Source organism: Sapajus apella, unplaced genomic scaffold, assembly GCF_009761245.1.
Source record: "Sapajus apella isolate SASKATOON/1434 unplaced genomic scaffold, GSC_monkey_1.0 scaffold12, whole genome shotgun sequence".
Lineage (NCBI taxonomy): Eukaryota > Metazoa > Chordata > Mammalia > Primates > Cebidae > Sapajus > Sapajus apella.
The window spans coordinates 13,964,522-13,982,792 of NW_022436952.1; the positions used below are offsets into that span (position 1 = coordinate 13,964,522).

General features: G+C 39.0%; 1 protein-coding gene across 2 annotated transcripts in view; it reads left to right on the forward strand.

Annotated features, from left to right (window-relative positions):
- Positions 1 to 18,271, forward strand: part of ANKFN1 (ankyrin repeat and fibronectin type III domain containing 1) — a 380,611-nt gene that overhangs the window by 129,284 nt on the left and 233,056 nt on the right. The gene's annotated exons all lie outside the window — the stretch shown is intronic.

The window sequence follows — 18,271 nt, forward strand, 5'->3', positions numbered from 1 at the left end:
TTTCCATGTTCACTTGCACATGGTGATTTTATTAAAGTGATATAGTATTTTTATTTGCCATGAAATCTTCATTCCACAATTTTAATGGGCTTCAGATGGCTTTACCTGTTAGGTGAACTTTTAGGAATTTCATGACCCATGCTCCAAACTAGAAATGTTCGCCTTCTACTATGGCTTAAAAATTGTATTTGAAAGACAGCACTAGGCTCTCAATGTGAACATAAAGACAATGCTATAAAATGTTTGCTCTGATGCTATTTTTCCCCTCTAAATTATCTCGGTTTTGCTTTCACATTTCCATAAGCTGTGAGGGTTTGATGCTGGCTTTCATGTTGGGAAGATGGTGACACCGCATGCTTTCTGCCACAGAGCTGTGTGCACCTGGAGCCTGTTTACCACTGGGCAGAATTTGGAATAAGGGGCTGGTAGAGAGGCAATACTTCAGGATACAAACAAATTAACTGGCCCACAGAATCTAGAACTGACATCTTTATTAATAAAATGGTAAAGATTTTCCTTTTCCCTGGTGAAATTTCCAAAGTATTAGAGATATAGAGTGTTCATATGACTTGTTGAGTGCTTATTATGTTTAGACACTGTGACACGGAGTATCTTATGTAATCTTCACAACAGGTCTGTGGTATAGGTACAATTATCTCCATTTTTGAGGGAACAAAGATGCAGAAAAGTGAAGTAACAGACCTAAAATCATCAGCTATTGAATGGTGAAGCCAGTACTCAAACACGCTTCACAGTCCTCTTTTTCAATCACCATGCTACACGCCTCTGTGGGAGATCATGTGAGAGTTCATCCTGACCCTTCTATTGGCAACCTCTGTAATATTGCTTAAAATAGCCATCTGTAACGTTGCTTAAAATAACCATTTCCACATCTGAACTAGGAGAGTAGCAGTGTTTACTACATTAGGACTGCTTTAAGGATTGGAAGAGATTAATGTATGTGATATGCCAAATATCTGTATCTAAGCATTTGGTTTTTGGGAAGTACTAGTAGGGCTACGTGGTGAAACTACTTGACTTCAGGAACCCAGTTTTTTATGGATTGTCCCTGTTTTGTCACTAACTCTTAGACTTCTGTCTCCTCCTCTGTAAAATGAAAAGGTTGGGGTAAGGAGGTATTCCCAGTAGAATTTATACCATAAGCTACTAATGGATTCAGGAAAGGGAAATAAAAGGATAAAAAAAGAGATTGAAGTTCACTGGCATCTATCATCACAGAGGATAGAGGAAAAGGAGACTGTAAAAGTTTGTTAGTTTGCCAGTGAGCTGATGATACTAGTTCAGTGACTCTGTAGTTAATGAAAACTATATCTAATGTGTTTCCCATTAATGCTTTTGGCAAATATAGAAACAGTTTCAAGTAAATTCTCTTCTGTTTTCAACATGTAATTTCTTTTTCAATCCCATTCTACCAGGTATATACAGGATCCAAAAGAGTTGTTATCACGCCCCCACCCCACCTGCAAACACACACACACACACATACACACACACACACACACACACACACACAGTGTTCAAATTATTCAAAGGAAGCAACATACTTGAACATGCAGTTTAGCTGATTACATGCAATTATAAGCATATATCTGCCCTCCAAGCAGAGAGCTACCCTGGGTTCCATGCAAGGATAGGCAAAAATCGGTTTATCTAAACCATGGTGGCCTAAGAATTATCATACCAAATTTAAACTTTTGGAGGATATTCAGCTTTCCCAATGTGACTTCCTGTTTTGCAGAAAAGAGCTGGAAGAAATAATAAAAGAAAGCTCATACTCATTTCTGTTCACCAAGTGGCTTGTTCAAAACAACATTTTAATGATTTAAGTGTAAATGAATCAGAGGCATATGGATTAGATTTCCCTTAAAATACACAAGATTTTTAAATGAGGGAGAGTGGAATAAAGAATTTCCCCAAATTTAGTGCTCCTTGGGATTGCGTTTTCTAATGTTATTAAAAATCAGTAGTGGTGGTGGTGGGGTGGGGCAGGGGGGGCTGATTCATTTTGCACTATTGCCTTTGACAAATAGGGGTGGGGTGGGGACAAGGTTTCTAACATCTCCTTTGAAAGGAGACCATACTTCTCCTTGGGCATCAGCTAATTCATCCCAACCAGCATTTTTCATGAGTTAAGTGTAAATGAATCAGTAACATACGGATTGCATTTGAAATACACATGGGGTTTAAAAATGAAGGGAAAAAGTACTTGGTAAAGTATGTCTGGGGTTTTGCCAAACCCATAATGTTCAAAAAAAAATAGTTTGAAACAATTGATGACTCCCTCCCAGACCCTGCCAGCCTCACCAGGCACAGTAGAAGCATGGCTGTTTGGGTGATTACTCCAGCCACCTCCTGCTTAAACAGCACTGGAAAACAGCCAGATCCAAACAGTTTCACCTGCCTAGTGCCTGGGTGGCTTCCTAATCTTAATATGCACATTTTCTACACAAAAGAGGATTGCTTACCAAATAACAGAGAGAGCTAACTTATTCCTCTTTTGAGAGCATGAAAATACAGTAGGATGTTGAGCCATTTGTTCTCCTAGATAAACATAAAAGGTAACTGAACAGAGATTGGAATCTGTCTCTAAATGGGTTCTTCATTTTGTGTTTGCTTTTTGGCTTCTTCCTTTGGAACCTAAATTAAAAAGCAGTGACCTGGTGCTTAGTAGCCTGTGCAGAGTCCTACCCCTAAGCCAGTGGCACCCCCACTTTTCACCTGCACAGACCTCATTATCTTCCTTTCCTCTCAGATACGGTATTTTAAACAATATTGTCTACACACCAGATGCTGTTACTGAGAAATACTTTTCTCATTTTCTTATTAATCAAAAACGGCCATTGTAAGAAAACCAACATGAACACATTGAGCTGCTTGCATTTGAGTTAACAGAAAGAAAATGTGTTTTAATTCCCCTTTGGAGCTGAATCCAGGTAGCTCTATAATTCCAGTGAGTGTTTCTGACATTGTATTAGGCAGGGTCCTCTAGAGGGACAGAACTAATAGGATAGATGTATATATAAAGGGGAGTTTATTAAGGAGTATTTTCTCACACAATCACAAGGTGGAGTCCCACAATAGGCCATCTGCAAGCTGAGGAGCGAGGAAGCCAGTCCGAGTCCCAAAACCTCAAAAGTAGGGAAGCCCACAGTGCACCCTTCAATCTGTGGTCAAAGGTCTAAAAGTCCTCAAGTTGAATAACTTGGAGTCGCATGTTCAAGGACAGGAAGCACTCAGCACGGGAGAAAGATGAAGGCTGGAAGACTCAGCCAGTCTAGTCCTTCCACATTCTTCTGCCTGCTTTTATTGCAGTGATGCTAGCAGCTGATTAGATGGTGCCCACCAGCCTGAGAGTGGGTCTGTCTCTCCCGGTCCACTGACTCAAATGTTAATCTTCTTTGGAAACACCCTCACAGACACACCCAGGAATCATACTTTGCATCATTCAATCAGTCAAGTTGACACTCAATATTAACCATCACAGACATATTGGGGATATCTCAGAGAAGACCATTTCTCCCTCCCTGGGTCCCCAAGGGACATGATTCTAGATGGAGAATCATTAGCCTAAGGGATCTGAAAGGCATTTCAAGGTGGAAAGATTTCCAGAGTAGCTCTGATAGAATTCTCTAGGTCCAAGCCCTCCAAAAATTCTGATATCATTGTAACAAATCTTGCCCAATACCAGGCAGGTTGAAAGACTTGGTAGCTCTGAGAATCATCTTAGAGAGAAGCTGGAGAGGATTGAAGGCTCCACCACTCTCTCCCCAGCACAGAGTTTCTCATGTCTCAGGGCAGCCACCAGCCTCTTCCTTCTATCTGGGGCATCCCGCTCCTTATTTGGAGCCTAAAGCCATTTGGCCTGTTCCGTTTAAGACTTCTGCAGTGACTCCAATGGTTTCAATCCCTAGCAGCCACCCCAACACCTATATCATTTTCAAGAAAATTAAATGTGTGTCATCAAGGCCGGTTAAAGGGATTAAGTAGAAATTGATTGTATTATTTCTCTGCCCTGTTGTTGAGGATGATATGGGGAAGCAGGGTTGGAGGGATTATTTGGAGATTTATATGAAAATTCAAAAGTTACCCTTTTCAAGTGACGACTTTCAGCAACAACTGTATTCCTGCATGTTTTTATCAGAATAGGTGGGAAGACAGTTTCTTTCGTAGCATTTGAAAATACGTTTGCTCTATAAATTCCTATGAAGCAGACGTAGCTCTGGCAAATGCCTCAAGAGAACGATCATCTTGAGACAGCCATAGAAACAGTTTGACGTCAATGAATATGTGCAAATGAGATAATAAACGAGGATGGAAGGACCATTTCAAAACAACCTGTGACCTTTTTTTATTTTGTTCCTGCCATACCCGCTCACAGAGCAGTAACACAGCAAGATAGTTAGAGAAACGAGCCACAAAGGGAGTAACAATTACAGGAGAAAGAAGGTTTCTTCCGCCTTTGTCTGATGCCCTTTCCCATTGTCAAGCACCATAGTTAAAGTGCTTTTGTAACATTAAGCAGCTCTTGGAACTGAATTATGTCTGCGGCTTATGTACCTTTGTGCTCGAATGACCAAACATTAGCAGAGAGGCTGAGTCACAGAGACATGCATATATGCTTAATTTTATTTCCGGAAAGCAATCAAACAAGGGCACTTAGACTCTGCAGTGGGGCCAACTCAGAAACAAGACGAACAAGTTCACAGGCCATTGCTGACATAAGATCGATTGGCCATCGTGGGCCATTTAGCAAACAGTTTACATAGGCGGCCTGGGTACTGGATTTAAACTAAATGAAAGCTATCGAGAGAATTCCCTATAAAGTGGACTTGATCTATATTAGGGAGCAGGCTAATTATAGGGATTGGCATATATGGATTCAAAGTGAAACCCTATATGGGACTAGAGAGTGGTGGTCTTTTATACCAGGGTGGTCTGAAACTGGGGTTTAATGTATGTACAATATACAAACATTTTTGACAGACCATTAACACCTATAATCTTGTAAATATTTGCAATTTTCTAGATCATAAATATAGCTGCATAAGCAGTTCTTTCAGAACATCATTTATACACCATTAAAGGTTAATTTACAAGTTAGTACCTTATAGAAAGAAGATATGTGGGCTTTCTGCTAACTTTCTGTAAAGGGAGACTGGTGTCTCCAAAAGCAATTTGTAGCTCTCCTGTGGGTCTGACTGGGGTCCTATTCAAAGCACTATTTGAATTCTTTTCATCAGCTCATGTTCACAGCAAACTTAATCTTCTGTTTTGGGGGGAAAGAATAACAGAGGGGAGAGAAAGATCTGAGGTCTTCAGGCTATACTTCCAAGCATCCAACTGTTTATTTAAACAGTTTCTTTTGACACCATTCTCATTTGTCATAGTCCCTCTGATACCTGCTGTTGTACCTTATCCTCCATCCCAAAGGACTTTCAGCAGTTCTAGACTTCAAGACCCCTTCGAGGGGCCAATGAACAATGGAAGTCTGACATCTTAGGCTGCCATTGTGACATTACATTTTGCAAAAATCAAAGACAGCAAGGAAAAGAGAAGAGAAAGTGTTTTGTGTAAGACTCCCCCACTCCTCACTTTCCAGCCAGGTAATACAGTACTGTAGTTTCACTGAAGATGGTCATAGAGACCTAGGTTCCTATAGGAGCTGTCCACCAATCAAGATGACAGAAAGATGCCATGGAACTCTGGGAAAAGGATTGCTAAATGTCAGTTAAATCCATGGGAAAGCCACAGAATAAAGTGAGGTGACCACAGTGGATTTGTAATGTCTCTGAAGAGGCTGAGCTGTGTAACTTACTCATATGCTGGAGCCTCTATTCCTCTGCAGTATTCCATCAATCTCTTCACCCTTTTTCTGAAATCTGAACAGCCGGGCCTGCTGGCTGCATGCCTTCCTGGCCTGACATGGGCATTTTTTTGTGTATCACAAGCCTACTCTGCCTGTTAGAACTCCCAAACTTAGAGGATTCTCAATATTTTCCAGCAGCTCTGGTTTTCAGGGGCTCATTAAGACATCAGAAGGAAATTTCAAGTTTGCCATCTACATATACTCTCCTTTCCTCCTTTTCTATTGATTTGGGAACATTTCCCACACATAACTTATCTTCCCTGTGCTTTTCAGACCCCTCAAAGTCTATGAATTCTCAGGATAACAAGACAGATCTTCCATCACACACAGCTCTTCAGCATGGTGAGCATAGAGCACTGACCTTGGATTCTACAGGTTTAGATTCTAACCATAGCTCTGCCACTTTCTGACCTTAGAAAAATGACGGTCTACCTGGGCTTCAGTTTTCTCATTTGTAAGTGACTACATTGGGCTGTTAACAATGGCCTCAAAATTCCTTTCCGTGATTCATAGTTCATCTTATTTGGGACCCATGAAATTTATTAGTGTTATGTTTTTCCTCTACAAATACTTTGGGTGTTCGTTTGTTTTTTGACATAAACAACGTTATCCTCCCCCAGCCCTCCAGCTCAGGTCATATCCTCATCTACTTTTTTGCATTTTTGTGTGATATCCCCATCTAAATTATAGCCACTCTGAAAAGTCCCTCTTGACTCTCTCTGCCCTGCACATCCCTTTCCATGACAGTTTAATATTATTTAAAAATAATAATAAATGTTAATATAGGCTCATGGGTTTTGTGGGAATAAAAGAGTCACAAATATTCTGAGAATAATCCCAAGATTTGGTCAAATGGTGTCGTATTAGTTCATTCTCACACTGCTCTAAAGATCAAACTTCAAAAAGAAGTTTGATTGACTCAGTTTCACAAGGCTGAGGAGGACTCAGGAAACTTACCATCATGGCAGAAGGCAGAGGAGAAGCAAGCACCTTCTTCACAAGGTGTCAGGATTTACTGTACGAAGTGTCTGTTCATGTCCTTTGCCCTTTTTTTAAACAAGGTTTTTTGGGTGTTGTTAATTTTTTAAGTTCCTTAAAGATTATGGATATTAGACCTTTGTTGGATGCATAATTCACAAATACGTTCTCCCCTTTGTCTGTTTACTCAGCTGATAGTTATCTTTGCTGTGCAGGAGCTTATTTATTTAATTAGGTCCCAGTTGTTAATTTTAGTTTTTGTTCAATTGCTTTTGGAGTCTTCATCATTAAACATTGACAGAGCCTATGTTTGGGATAGTATTTCCTAGGTTAGTTTTAGGTTTTACCTTTAAGGTTTAAGCCATCCTGAGTTGATTTTGGGGTGTGGTAAAAGGAAGAAGTTCAGTTTCAATCTTCTGCATATGGCTAACCAGTTATCCCAGCACCATTTACTAAGAAGTCCTTTCCTAATTGCTTGTTTTTGTCAACTTTGTCAAAGACCAGATGGTTATATGTGTTCAGCTTTATTTCTGGGTTATCTAACTTATTTCATTGGTCTATGTGTCTGTTTTTTTTTTTTTTGCTAGTAACATGCTGTGTTGGTTACTGTAGCCTTCTAGTATAGTTTGAAGTCAGGCCTTGTGATGCCTCTGGCTTTGTTCTTTTCACTTAGGATTGCTTTGGCTATCTAGGGCTCTTTTTTGGTTCCATCGGATTTTTAGAATTTTTTTTTTCTAATTCTGTGAAAAATGTTGTTGGTATTTTGATATGAACAGCCTCAAATCTATAAATTACTTCAGGGAGTATGGCTGTTTTAACAATATTGATTCTTCTTGTCCATGAGCATGGAATGAAAACTAACAAAGAAATTCGAGACTTATATTCAACACTTCACCAAATGGACCTAACAGATATGTACAGAACACTCCACCCAGTAAGAAAATATACATTCTTCTCATCTACACATGGCACAAACTCTGCAACTGACCACACACTTGCCATAAAGCAATTCTCAACAAATTTAAAAAAAAACAAACCTGAAATCATACCAACCACCCTCTTGGACTGCAACACAATAAAAATAGAAATTAGTACCAACATCTCTCAAAACCATACAATGACAGGAAAATTAAATAATCTGCTCCTGAATGACTTTCCAGTAAATAATGAAACTAAGGCAGAAATCAAGAAAATCTTTGAAACAAATGATAGCAAAGATACAAAATAGCAGAATCTCTGAGATACAGCTAAAGCAGTCTTAAGGGGAAAGTTTATAGTGCTAAAACACTCATATCAAAAAGTTAGAAAGATGTCAAATTAATAACGTAATATCACATCTACAGGAACTAGAAAAACCAGAGCAAATCAATCCTAAAGCTGACAGAAGAAAAGAAATAACCAAAATTAGAACTGAATGGAATGAAACTGAGTTGCAAAAATCCATACAAAAGACTAACAAAATCAAAAGTTGGTTTTTTGAAATAATAAATAAGATTGATAAACTGCTAGCTAGACTAATAAAGTTTTTTTTTTTCATATACATCTTGTTTCCACAGACAAGACTGTAGCTGGACTATAAGCTTCTCCAGGATGGAAATCATGCTTTCCCTTTATTTTCAAGTCATCCTCTTTCTACCTGGCATTCTTCCCTCTTTTTCAGTCTGCAAATTGTTATTAAATGTGTATGCCATGCTAGGAATTATGCTAAGCCCTGGAGATTTAAGATAAATTTTAAAAAGACGCAAAATGCTCAGAAAATGTTTTACAAATAACTGACTCCTATTCCTTGTGGCATTTCCACTACTAAGAATGCACCTATTCTCTCAGCTACAGGCATCCTGGCAGTTTGGGGTAGGTAGTGGTATGACCTGGGCCAGTTGTTTCCCCATGTGACCGTCAGATTTCTCCAGTGTGAAGTAAAGCGATTAACGTGATGTTCTCCAAGCCCTAGAATTCTAGGGTTCTAAATCATGATAGCTATGTAATATGAACAGGAAGCCATGCTGACTTTGAACTCTTCTCTCATTCTGATCCTTCCTCAGCATAAAAGAAGACAAATTCGTTTTACTGTCCCCTCTACCACATGTCTCTTCCAGATAATGTGACTGTGCCATTTTAAAGTCATTCACAACCCTTCTGGTCTATTCATTGTAATCATCCATTTTATGTATGTCTGTTCTGCAATTAACACAGCCATCCCAAACAGCTCTGGAAGCTGATCGTGAAGGAGTTGTCCCCCATTTTATAGATGAGAAAGCTGACTGTGAGATATTATCATTAGTGACTTGCCGAAAGTCATGGAGCTCATGTAAGTGTCTGAATGGTGCTAGAACAGTGCTCTCTCTCAAATAGAGAAGGCTGCAGCACAGCCTAAAAGATAGAGTCAGCTTTTACCATCAAAAGCCTGGATTTCACGAGAAAAAAAGTCTGTGAACTTCTTAAGATGCTTAAATCAAAATAGTTTTGGTGAAGCATAGTTTTAACCCACAGCATAACAAGGCCTTTGGCAAGGAAACAAGGAATACTAGGGACATAGTGTCTGCAAGGAAAATGCAACAGAATGCCACATACATCAAGCAGCTCTCACAGTCTGGGGATGAAAGAAATTAGAGTAGGGAAAAATTGCACCATGTTTGGGGCCCTCTATTCTGTGAAGTTCTCATGCAGGTCTTTGCAAAACCCAGCCATGCTTTCCCTCATTTTCCTAACCCTTGTGTTTCATTTTCAAACCCAAGTGTCTGCAAAGAGAAATCTAGCGCACATGTTTCTGATTCATTTGCACTTAACTCATCAAGCTCTGTTTAAGAAGAGCTTTCTGGTGTCCAAAAATCTTTTGGAATCTTTGCCTTTCCTTTTAATAAGCCATTGGAAGTTGGTTTTTTGTTGTTGTTGTTGTTGCTGTTTTGTTTTGTTTTGTGTTTACTGGCATGTTTATGCTTGAGTTGAGCACATGTAACAAAGTGGGGCACTTAAAGAGCCTAGTGGACAGGCACACCCCAATCTGCTTAGAGACTGAGAGGGACATTTTTGGTTAGCAGAGTCCCCGAGGCTCCACAGTCATGGGGCTCCACAAAAAGAGCCTGAAGCAGCTTAACACAGGGCAGCTTGCCCATGGCCAGGCCCATGTGGACCACCACGAGGCCCAGCAAGAAACAGACAGTGCTGCAGACTTAAGGGAAAGGGTTTTCTCTGTCCTTCCCAGCCTCCAGGGCTACAGGAAGAGAGAACAGCTACAGAATTGCTGGCTCAGAAGAAGACAGTCACCCCAGGGAAAGACAGTTCTGCTCCCAAGGTAAGCTGTCCTAGCCACCATCATCCTGCCCCTAGATCCTGGCAACTCCCTCCAAGTTTGTGACTCTGCTTCCACTCTTGACCTCCTTCAGCCCAGGCATAAATCAGAGTATGCCCTTCTCTGGCTTATAGCTTTCTAGAGCACCTTAAATAAAACCCAAATTCCTCACCGTGGCCAAAATAGTCATCATGACCCAGCCTCATTGGCCCTTCCAACCTCAACCCTTATGATTCTTCTCATTCACTCTACTGCTCTGAAAGAGCTTCTGTTCTCTAGCTTGAACGTGTCAGGCTCATTTAAGTTTCAGGGTCTTTTTGTTGTTCCCTCAGCCTGTAATGTTCTTCTTCCCACAGTCATAGGGCTGCCTCCATCTCATCATTTCTTTCTTTTTTTTTAAATTTATTTTATTGCGTTTTAGGTTTTGGGGTACATGTGAAGGACATGCAAGATTGTTGCATAGGTACACACGTGGCAGTGTGATTGGCCGCCTTCCTCACCATCACCTATATCTGGCATTCCTCCCCGTGCTATCTCTCCCCAACTCCCCACCCCCCGCTGACTTGGGTCTGTTGGGGGGAAGTAGGGGAGGGTATTTCTTTTTTCAGATACTCCCCTTCCCCTATTACTCCAGCTATAGCAGCAGCTCCACCCTAACTTGCTCTTTAATGTTTAATTTTCTTCTTAGCACTTACCACCACCTAAAATTATTTTTTAATCGTGCCATTGTTTGTATGATTTGGGGGCGGAGGAATGGGGACAGGGTCTTGCTGTGTCACCCAGGCTGGAGTGTAGTGGCGTGATGCAACTTCTGCTTTCTGGGCTCATGCAATCCTCCCACTTCAGCCTCCCCAGCAACTGGGACTTCAGGCACATCACCCTACCCCGCTGATTTTTTGTGTGTTTTGTAGAGACGGGATTTTGCCATGTTGCCCAGGCTAGTCTCAAACTTCTGGACTCAGTCCACCTAACTCAGCCTCCCAAAGTGCTGGGATCACAGGCGTGAGACACCATGTCTGGCCTATATGATTATTTCCATTAGCCCCCACCAAACTGTAAGCTTTAGGTTGGGGACAATTCGTCCTTAGATACCTATGAATCTTCAGTGCCTAGAGCAATACCTGACACAGGGAAATAACTCAATATTTAAATGAGTGAGTGATTGAATGACTGTCCTTGACAACTGTTTAACCCAGAATCACACATAAGCTTGAGAAGCCAGGGAAATGACTCCTGGTCGTGGAGTAAGAGAAGCAAGCAGACCTAGAAGAACCCCATTTCTGTCTTGGATAAGGTAGGATTGATACATTGCTCTCAAGTTTCTGGCCATTGAGGCAGCTGCTGTGACAGTGACCAGGAAGGGCAGGAGATTCTAAAACAGGTGACTATGGAGGAGCAACTTCTGACACAAACCCCTGGAATATTAGAAGGCTTGATGCTATAAAACAAGTTGGGACATGGCACCTGCTAGAGACCAGAGTGGCTCAGGGAGATGCAACCAGAATTGGGTAAGCCGGGGTCTATATTCTGCCTCTGAAAGTCACTGACGGTTTGCCTTTGAGCAAGCCATTTACCCTCCCTGAGCCTGCTTCCTTTTTTTTTTTTTTTTTTTTTTTACAAAATGGGGTGACAACAGCACATTGTATTATGGCAAATGTGTAAAGTACCAGACACAAGATCTGATATAAAAAGGGTACCCGATAAATAGTAGCTGTTGTTATTGGAGAGACTACAGTTGCAAACATTCTGATGATAAGGAGCCAGAAATGTGGTTTTGTTGCAATATTAGAACAGGTATTTCCTCTGGGGAACGCCTGTCCTAATATTGATCTGAAGAATAGCCAATCCAAAAGTTGCATTTATTTTTCTATTTTTTATTATGGTGTAATACCTTTAAAAAGTACTGTCTTAACCACTTTAACTGTACAGTTCAGTGGCATTAAATACATTGATATGGTTGTACAACTATCACTACCATTCATCTGCATAACTATTTTCATCTTGCAAAACTGACAGTCTATACACATTACACAACAACTCCTTGTTTCCTCTCCCCTCAGTTCCTGGAAACCACAATTCTCCTTTCTGTCTCTATGAATTTGACTACTCTGGGAATCTCATATAAGAGGAATCATATAATATTTGTCTTTTTTGTAACTGGCTTATTTCACTTACGATAATATCCTCAAGGTTTTCATAAGGTCCTCAGGGTTCATCTACTTTGTAGCATGTGTCAGAATTTCCTCCCTTTTTAAGGCTGAATAATATTCCAGTGTATGTATATACCACATTTTGTTAATCCGTTAATCTATCCATGAACAATTGGGTTGCTTCTACCTTTTGATTATTGTGGATAATGTTGCTATGAAGATGGGTGTACAAATATCTGAGACCATGCTTTCAATTCTTTTGAGAGTATGTCGACAAGTGGAATTGCTGGATCATGTATTAGTTCTATTTTTAATTTTTTTGTGGAACTACAATAATATTTTCCACTATGTAGTGGTTTTACCATTTTGCACTCCCTCAACAGTGCACTGGTTACATTTTGAAGTGAAGGTTCAAGGAGGAAAATGCAATGAGTGAGTGAAATACCACATAGAAGGGATCCTAATTCCACAGTTACCCTGACTGTCTGGGAAAATGTTCTTCAGTTTGTTTCCTTTAAATTTCTGCCAGGGAAAACTAGTTGATGCCTGAATTGGGCCGCTGGTTCAACAGCCCAAATATTTTTTCTAGATATAGCTATTAATGCATCTTAACAGCCTAAGACATCAATTTGACACAAAAGGCCACAAATTGTAGCTTTTACGGGATATGTTGCACATGGCTGACACTCCAGATCTCTCTAAAAAATACTTTTGTGTTTCATTTTTTATATTTATACATAATACAAGATATATAAATATTTTACATGACTAAATTTATGTATACCTTCAGTATCCTTTTTTAATTTAACAGTACAGTGTGTTCATTTTCCTTGTTATAAATAGCTCTTCGTAAATATCTTTATTTAATGAGTATACTATAGTCAGAAGTGTAACTGGTTCATATCATAACTTGTTAGCCACTCCTTGTTTGACATTTGGATTTTTTTCCTAATCTTTTACTGTTAAAAATAATATGCTGACACACAAATCTTTGTCTGAATTTTATATAGCTTTTCTAAGGCAGAGTGTCAGAACTGAATTTCTGAATCAAAAACAATGGAAATTTTTAAGGATTTTGATAATAATATCGAGTGGACAATTACAGACACTCGCCAGATAATCTTATTTTTATTCACATATTTAATTAGTACATTTTTAAATGTTTGTTAACTGCAACACAACTCATTGAATAAAGAGTATTACTGAAACCTAAAGGAAATACAAAGGGATATAAAGAAAAAACTAAAAGTATAAAAATGTTTAAGTTCCCAAAACATAAGAAAAACTTAAATAGCTAATATTATTGTGCATTGGATGTGTGTCAAAAACTTTGTTAAGTATTTCTGTATAAAAACATATTTCATCCTCACAACTATATAGTAAGGTTAGGACATTTTCAGTTGCAATATCCCAAGGAAGTACTCATGTAAATGAAAAGCCTGGGATAAGTTTGGCTTCAGGAACAGTTCGATTCAGGGTTCCAAATGTTACTGTCTCTCCCTCTTCTTCCTGACAATGACTTGTTCTATGTTTGCTTCATTCTCATCAATGAAAGGTTTCCCAAAAGCCAGGGTCAAAATCTCATTGCATGTCATGGACTCCTAGCATGTCACATTTCTGTGACCACAGTACTATGACATTCTTATTGGATAGGTCTGAGTCACATACAAGGACGCTCAAAGCATGGGAACTGAGAATGGAGCAGAGAGCAGAGCCCTAAAGAAATCTGGGACTGTTTGACAAGGGAGGAGTCAAGGGATGCTGAGCAGCAAAAGTAAATCTGCTGTAGGCGGAAGCTCTTGCTAACCACATTATCAGATCAGAAACTGAGACTCATAGAGCTTATTTGACTTCTCCAAGATCACACAGCGGCTAAGTGGCAGAGAGGAATTCAAACACGGTTTCCATCTGTTTCACCCTATTAGAAGCACTGAAGAGCTTGACCAAACCCTCACACCTGTGATCCTAGGGTACCCTAACTGTAGTTCCTTTCGGACTGGCAGTTTGCTTGGGTTTGTCGCATACAGCTATGGGTCTCCACATAATTATAATTGACGCAAGGCTAAAGCCGTTAGATTTGGAGGCAGGCAGGTTGAGTTCATATCTTATCCCTGAAAAATGTACCTTGCAGTTATCACTTAAGTTAAGCTTCAGTTTCCTCATCTGTAAAATGGACTGAATAATAGTCCCTTCTCTTCCTAAAGAGAATTAAGTGAGCTAATGCATGGAACCTGTTTAGGGCCATGTTTGCCTCCTCGTTGTTACTGGCTGGTGATGGGACCCAGTGCATCACCACAGGTATCATCACCACCTTTTCTTGTGCTATAACCATTAATCCTTACCCCTCCTCAGGAAATGGTTGCTTCCAATTCCAGATCCAATAGCTAAAGTTGAGCATAACGCATGACAGTGAGACAGATAAACTAAGAAAGCTCATTCTTTCATAGAGGATTTAACCCCTGCTAGAAATTGGAGTATCTGCTGATTACCAAGGAGATGAACACCATGAAAGGGAGTTTATTTTTATTCCTTTTCCCACAGATAATTCATTCCCTTTATTGTTAATAACTTACCTCTCCTCAATTTTTTCTCTTTCATAATCTATTTGATCATCACAGGCTATAATTTAAATGCTTTGATTGAGATGGCTTTTTGCTGAGGGAACCCCACCTTCACTCCATTTCCTTTGAATTGTGGCAAATTTTATTTTGAGATTTATTTAAGGGAAAGGAGACTTCTTTAAAAAAGTGTACTCTATGCACAATGGCAGTAATGTTTATGGGTTAGCCCCACTAACTCCTAAAATCTCAGCTAAAAAATAATGATCTAGAATATAGAAGCCATTCATACCAAGCTCCCACTGCCATGTAAGGGAATGACTATCAAATGGCAGCTGTTTGGTATGTTCAGCTTTTGTTAATTGTTCCTACAGTATTCAATAGAATAAAATACCTATTTGAATCAACATTAATAAAATTAAAGTAACTTTGATCCCATTCTAATGACTAAGTACTTCCTAGACAAACTGGTAATGAGAAGCATAGGAACTTATAATTCCAAATTCTACAAGTTTGACTTGCAGGACAGCAATCTTGTAAGCTTTTTAATTTTATGTAAGACTATTTCTTATTCATTGATTGACCTACAGAGCTATCCTGTGGTAGTAGAGTAATAATAATGCTAATAATAATGGAAATCACTCTTATGTATTGAGTACCTGCAGTGTGCCAGGCACTATCTTGAATGCTTCATGTACGTTTTCTTATATAATCCTCACAGTAAGCCTGAAAAGTCAGTATTTGTACTCCCATTACAGATGATGTCATTAAAGTTAAAAATGGTGTACAGAGTCTCATAATAATAAATATCAGGACCAGAATCAAATCCAAATATGGCTAACTCCATATTAGCCATAGTCTACACTGCTTGAGAACTAAGTTTGCAACCCTTCATAGTTTGCGTTTTATCTAGCTCACTGCCATAAAATCATATGCTTAGCCCCAAATGGTACATTTCAAGAGAGATTTCATCAAAGCCTGAAAGCTAGCAATATAGGTATATTTTTATGTAAGACAATATTGAGTCACATGATCTACACTATTTCACATAATGAGACAATGGCAGCACTGTCAGTGGCATCATCACAGGTGAACTTTTCAGTGTATATTTCAATAAGATCAAGACATGATACACACTCTGTGTGTCAAAATGTCTGATAAGGGTCATATGAAAAACCCTTGCTTCCTTAGGAAGGCAAATATTTATAGAGCAAATATGAAGAGATAAACTGGCTCTATATTATCAATTAATGACTTGTTAAAAGCCATTCCCATCCACAACAATATCAAAATTATCAAAGCAGCTTATATCTCACATTGAATGAAGCCTTAACTCATCTAAATGCTTCTTTGCCAATCTCTCTACCTTAAAGGTAACCACTGGGGAATACAATTCAGGTTCTGGCAAGAGGATCCCTGAGGAAGGATTCCTTCTCTGCTGCCCCACACCCTCCCTCAATCACTCTCCTCCTTAGCCATCCTCTTGGATCTAAGTTCTCCAAAATCCCCAAATTAGGTATTAAATATGTGTTTATTCCATCATGACCTTCTCCTCTAATCTGGCAGATAAAAATAACAGAAATAAATATCTCTTTGTAGTCTCATTTTATCCTCTAGTGTTCCAAAAGTAAACTTCAAAATGTTACTGATCTCCTTTTTTCATCTGACCCCAGTCCAAACAGGACAGCTTTAAGAGTAGACCCCACATAAAGCTGCAGTTCAAAAAATTCCTATTGCTTTAGGAATATGCATACTGATTCTGAGTCTCCATTTTGCCCATCACCAGTATGATTTTTAAGTTCTCGTTCAAAAACAAGAGAATGGATCTTTTATTGGCCACAGTAATTCAGAGAGTGGATGACTAAGAGACAGCTTGAAAGACATCTTGAAAGATGCCTTGTGACCAAATACAAATAATCAAAAACAAAGGCTAACGTCTCAGTCATTTGAACCGAACAGGTACATTAGAATAGTCTTCTATTGTCTTGAACTGCCTTGAAATGATAAAAATTGTGAAACCGTGACATTTATTTTGAAAGATGTATAACATGAAGCTTAAAGTTTAAAGATCTATTTAGTGTGGATTTTTTTAAATCTTCAGAATGAACAGTGTCTGATTCTTAAAGTAAAAGCTGTAAGACTTTGGCTGGAAGCATTTTAATATGGCCTTTAGTTTTTCTTCTTTAGTAAGGTATGTCAGTTTCATGTTTGTTGACAGCCCTCTCTGTGCCATGCACCATGCTAATGAGAATATACCAACTAAGGAAAGTGTAGCCTCTGCCTTTGAGGAGATTAAAAAATCTTATGCTGGGAAAAAGGTATTACAAATTCTAATATACCCAATATAAAGAACTAAAAATTATGTAACATCAGTTTTTATACCTATTGTCCTATAATTTCCATTTTCTAAACAGAACGAAGTTGAATCCCACAAAGAGAAAAATAAATGTGCATTCTGAGCAATGTTCTGTTTTTCAAAGCAGTTTTCTCTAAGTGAAATTTAAATAGAAATTGCTAATATTGAAATTAGTAATATTATCAGATATTCTGTGTTTTTACCCAAGAAGCATAAGGCTTCAGACATCATAGAGTTTCTTCAAATAGTCTTGTTTTTATAGCTCGAAAGCTGACAACACAAAGACAGCTATTGACTTGGCATCCAGAAGTAGAAATAACACACCTGGTTCTAATGCCTGTGTTTTTTCTTCCAGTCTCCCCCCCCCCCCCCCCCCCCCCCCGTCGCCCCCATTCTTTGTTGCTTTCCTGAGGATATTCATATATAGAACTTTGCTCAGTACAACACAAAGAGCTAGATAACATTCTCTGCTGGCAGGAAAGTGGCAACTATTTAGTTTGAGTTGGAAGCTGCAGTGGTTGATTTTTAAAGTCTACACACATTTTTGGAATAAAACATTCATATGACATTTAGAGTGAGTCTATTTGTAAGTTTTGAAAATTTAGGCAACTCACATATCATTTCTGGGCCTCTGTTTTCACGTTATAAATGTAAATGCCAAACTAGCGGTTTCCAAAATTTGCTGCATACTACAATCACCTTTTAAAAGGAGAGCTTTAAAAATTTTTTGATGCCCAGATTGCTTGCCAGACCAATTAAATCAGAATATCTCAGGTTGGGAGCCACATAAGTCCTATTTAAAGATTCCCAGTTGATTCCAATGTGCAACAAAGTTAGAGAAACACTAAAGAAAATTATAGTTTATTCAAGTCTTTTCTTGTTGCATTGTCCTCTGAGTTTGGGCTGTGGAAGTGTCCCAACTTCCATGGTCCTCTGAGCTTCATTTCCTCATCTCTGTTGTGAGAATCAAACTATTAAAAACTTGCTCGTAGCTTTAATGCAACCCCCATGAAAATCTGTGATGGTTCATTTTATATGCCAATTTGACTGGGT